Below are 4792 nucleotides of genomic sequence, written 5' to 3' on the forward strand. Positions count from 1 at the left end.
AGTATAAATCTTCGTGTGCCGACGGTGTTAGCCGGCGCAGGGGATCCCGGCGAGAGTACGGCGGGTTAGGATAATCGGGGAATAATTCCGCACGGGTGTGGGGTGGCCTTTGTCGATCTTATCCCGTCGTGACTCATCTCACCATGGGAGTGGCAGCGACAGCTCGGTCTCATCGATTATCTCTTTGTGGATCATTTTTGGTCGCAGCAACTCAGCTTATCGAGATTAGGCTACTTGTCGTTGCAGACACTTCATCGGAAATAATTTTCAAACATTGTTACAAAAGAAAAAAACGATCGCCGTGATCTACCGTTCTATAAAAGATGTTGGATGTATCTTAAGGTATTTTTTATGGGACGGAAAAGGTATATAAAAAACAGTGGTGCACTGTTCATAGTTCATTGCTTCATGTATGGTTTTTGTCTAGCTCACAAATAAAACATTTTTTTTGATCCAAAATCCCAGATTTATTAAGAGAAATCACCGGTTACAAACACCCTGAGAAAGAAAAATACAACAAAGTCCTTGGGAGAGACGGCCGCCGTCGACTCGCATGGAAGACACGCCGCCGCCATCTTCGCTCCAGGGAGCTTTGCATCGGCAAGCAGCCGGAAGTCCTTCCAGAAAGGGGCTTCAAGAGCCCTACGCGTCGAAGGAGAAGCCACCGTCTTCAAAGTCTTCACCGGTGAACCTCCGCCAGATCCGGGCTCGCTCCTGAGCAGACGCACACAGCAACCGGCGAGGTCTGCCGGAGCCAGGACGCACCTCCCCCAGATCCTCCGCAAGAAGGCCAGAGCGCAGCCGACCGCGACGAAGAGAGGAACAGGGAACAAAAGCTCCACAGGGAGGTCACCGTCTTCGCGCCGATGACCACGCCCAGAGCACCACCTCCCACCAGATCGACGGATCTGAGGGCACCAAAAGCCGGAAGCTTCACGGATCCGCCAGACAATGCCTCGCCGTGATGGGGAAGAAGCTCCGGCAACCTTATTCCACATCGCCGCCGCCACCACCACCCTGCCAGCGCCGATGGGGAGCCTTTGTCAACACCCGGATTTATAAGTCCGGATGCCTATTATGTCATACATCGCAATCCCAGGAAATTGTTGTTGCGAGGCATAATAGTTAAGTATCACAGTCATCATTCATTACAAACCATAATGTCTTACAACTTGGAATCACATGATCCATATTACACGAATAGTTGATCTAATGATCAACGAGCAAACACAAGTTCATAGCGGAAGCGTAAAGATACAAGGACTCTCTAGTCAACAGGCCAACGCTTGATGTTAGAAGCTCCTAGTTGTGGTAGACGTCCTGCTGATCGTCATCCTCGTACTGCTGCTCGGCTTCATAGTCTGGCCATTTGAATAGCCAGGGACAAAGCCGTGAGTACTTTAAGTACTCGCAATCTAATACTAATGTAAGTACTAACATTACTAAAGAGAGTGTTCTAAGCTCTAGGGTTAATTGCATAAAGCCAATTTTAGTTTAGAAATATTCTAGTAAACAACTCCTCATATGCTAACTAACTCAAGTGGGAACATTAGTGTCATTCCCACAACTCTGTTGTGATTCAAATTCAAAGTCACCGTTCACGTTCAAGTTCAAATTCACCAGTCACAAAGATATAAGTTCTGATGACGGAAACAGTATGGCCTTTCCAATTGTCCATATCCGCGGACGCGGCTATTCGAATAGGTTTACACTCTGCAGAGGTTGCACACTTGTGCCACAACATTTGATTGCATCCGTCAGGGACAAACCCCGAATAATCGTCACTCAGTACGCGGATCATCAACCGTTAACCTTTCACTTACACACCCTAGTATAGGCACCTCTCCCCATGAGCTTGGCCTCCCGGTGAAAACCAACTGTTAACCCGGGAACTGCACAGGGCTTGGCCGTACAATTCACCTCAATTCACATCATTTCTCAACAACGGAGGCAGCCTCAAGCATAAACCCTATGACGTGTATTCAGAGGGAACCCATACTAAGACACATAAATTTTCAGCTAAGCCTTACCCATAATCAGGTATTGTGGGGGTACTCAAAAATTGGAAAGGTATCGCATCCAACTCAATCATCAGTTTTTAGCCATTTCACCAAGTCAATTTCATGTCATATTCACCTTCAAAATCTTTCAATGGAAATGACTCGTCATTCCAAGGTTTTCAACATCATCATTTCACAAAACACATGTTCCCATCTAGAGTAGTCATTTTTAATTTAGCACTAGCATCTAGGTATGAGGGGTGCTAAGTACTTTGCTTTGCTTCTAGGCTAATTTTGATACTCTTGTGCTAATCCCATACTAACCAAGTGAATCATGAATCAAAAAGATACTTTTATAAAACAAAAGTAAATAAATCTTGGAAAGTAAAACTGGGAAATAGGATCATAAGCATAAAATAAATAGGTAATGCCTTGCTCATGGTGAGCTTTGCACTTTGCAAGAGTATTATCTTGCCTTGGTTGGGGAATTGGTCAAAGTGTTCTTCTTCTCCTTGGAAGTAGACCTCCTCCTCCTCTTGATACTCCTCGGTACTAGCGTCTAAAATACGAATACGGGGTACACAATCATCATACCAAACTTATTTACTAAACTAGGCACACTCATGATGCACACAACTTAATCTAGCATCACACATTATTATTAAGTTGGTGGATGTGTTTTTCTTATTATTTAAGAAAAATAATTTCCTCTCATACTAATTTAGATGTTACTTTTAATTACTTGGAGAAATAATTTCCTCTCATTATCTTATTAAGATTTAATTTCTCTCATGAATAATATGTGACCTAGGTTGACCAAAGTCAACCTCTTCACACTTATCATTTAAGAAAATGATTTAAATGAGGTGAGCACCTCATACCATTTAATCCTAGCATGGTAAAGATTTAATACCACCAACAATTCATATGAGACCTAAATGACCAGAGTCTCTACCTCATTTTGAATTGGTGGTGACAAGATTTAAATGAGAGAAACACTCCCATGTAATTTCTTAATAGTTTTGGACAATATCTTTGACTAGAATTAGCCATAAAGTCCTTTAATTCAACTAGGCCATGATCATTCAAAGTAAGCATGGCATCTTTTTGCAGAAACAATTAGTACAAGTGAAATGTGAATTATAGGAGTTGGAATTAACTTAAAAGAATTTATGGTTGATTTTTAATAATTATTCTATTGAAGAAAAGTCCCTGCCTTGTTTATTTTATCACTTTAATTCTATAATAGATCTAGGGTTCAATCCAGTGGCATTGTGTAGATAATTTGCTAAGGTTTCCAAATATATAAAATTTGTAAAATTTGGCCCAGTAGATTTATCCCTATTAAATTTCAAAGTTAACATCAGATTGCATTATTTCTCTATTTTTCATTTTTGAATTTGAAACGTGGGCTGGCGGGAGAATAACGGGTTGTGCAGTGCGGGAAGGAAATGGGCCGGCCCAGCTTCGCAGCGGGCCAACTGACAAGGTGGGGGCCACCTGTCATTGAGATTTTTCCAGTGAAACGGTAAGAGAGAGGATAGTCGTGCGATTAGAAGTGAGATCGACGGCCCAGGTGCGTCATCATCACCGGCGAGAGGTGGACTTACTGGCGACGGCGGTAGGGGGTCGGCGAGCTCGTCGGAGCTCCGGCGGTCGTCGGAGATGTGCGCAGGGACCGTGTTGTCGATGAGGAAGCCAACGGTAGCAGTGGCGTCGCCTGGGGTGGTCTCCTTCTCCGGCGGACTCCGTGTACTAGCGGCGGCGACGATCTTGCGATTGAGGCAGAGGAGTGGCTAATCGAGCAAATTGAGGTGTCGAGGAGAGTTGTGGTGAGGATAGGAAGAGACTGGTGTGCTCAATTCGGTGGGAGGAGCCCTCCTTTTATAGGAGCAGGAGGTGGCCGTGGGGCGGAGCTAGGGCCGTCGTCGTCGTCGCCGTTCCAAGGTTGCGAAGGGGCAAGACATGGGCTCGTCTGGTTGCTGATGCACGGGTGAAGCTGATGCGCTTGATCGTGGCGCGGCAGGGGCTCTGTGGCGATGGCACGTTTGATGGGAAGGGGCAGTGCCGCGGCGGGTGATCGGAGTCGTGGTCGTCGAGCATGGCGTTCCCGCGGGCAGGTGGCCGTGTCCAGGCGCTTCAGTGTGTCGTCGCACGTCGACTGGCGCTGAGAGTGAAGGCTGAGGTGGTGCGAGGACGCGGGCGTCGTCACGCTCTGGCGCGTCCAGGGTGAATGCCATGCGCGCTCTGGCGCGGCATGGACGTGTTCTGGGCTCCACTGGGCACTCGTGTTCTGGCATCTCCGGCGCAGGGATTCGTCGAGTCAAGGGCTGGGCAGTGTCAGGTGAGTGAGAGGAAGAGAATTGACAAGGTGAGGCAGGCCTGTGGTGACCAGAGACGAAGATGGCATGAGAGAGGCATGCCATGCCACGGCATGGCAAGTTCTTGATGATTTGATCAAACAATGGTCAGTGCAAGTGGTGATACTGGTGTTGTGAAGTGAGAGGAGGGTCCAGGGGTTCTTTGTGGTGGCTCAGGTTGGACCAAGTCCTCTCCATTTTTCAGCATGGGCACAATTATATACCCTGCCTAGAAGGTGTTTGATGAAATGCCCGAAAGAAAATAATTTTTGAATTTTGCAAATATTTTTGGTGGGTTGTAATCATATATTAAAAGGAGTAGAATGGTGGTGGTGGTGGTCAAAATGGAGTTGAATTGCAAAATCACCATTTGCATAAGATCTTGAATTTGTTTCAAAGTCTCCACTTGGCTTGCTTCTAATTTGAAATTGA

This window comes from Lolium perenne, chromosome 4, assembly GCF_019359855.2.
Source record: "Lolium perenne isolate Kyuss_39 chromosome 4, Kyuss_2.0, whole genome shotgun sequence".
Taxonomy (NCBI): domain Eukaryota; kingdom Viridiplantae; phylum Streptophyta; class Magnoliopsida; order Poales; family Poaceae; genus Lolium; species Lolium perenne.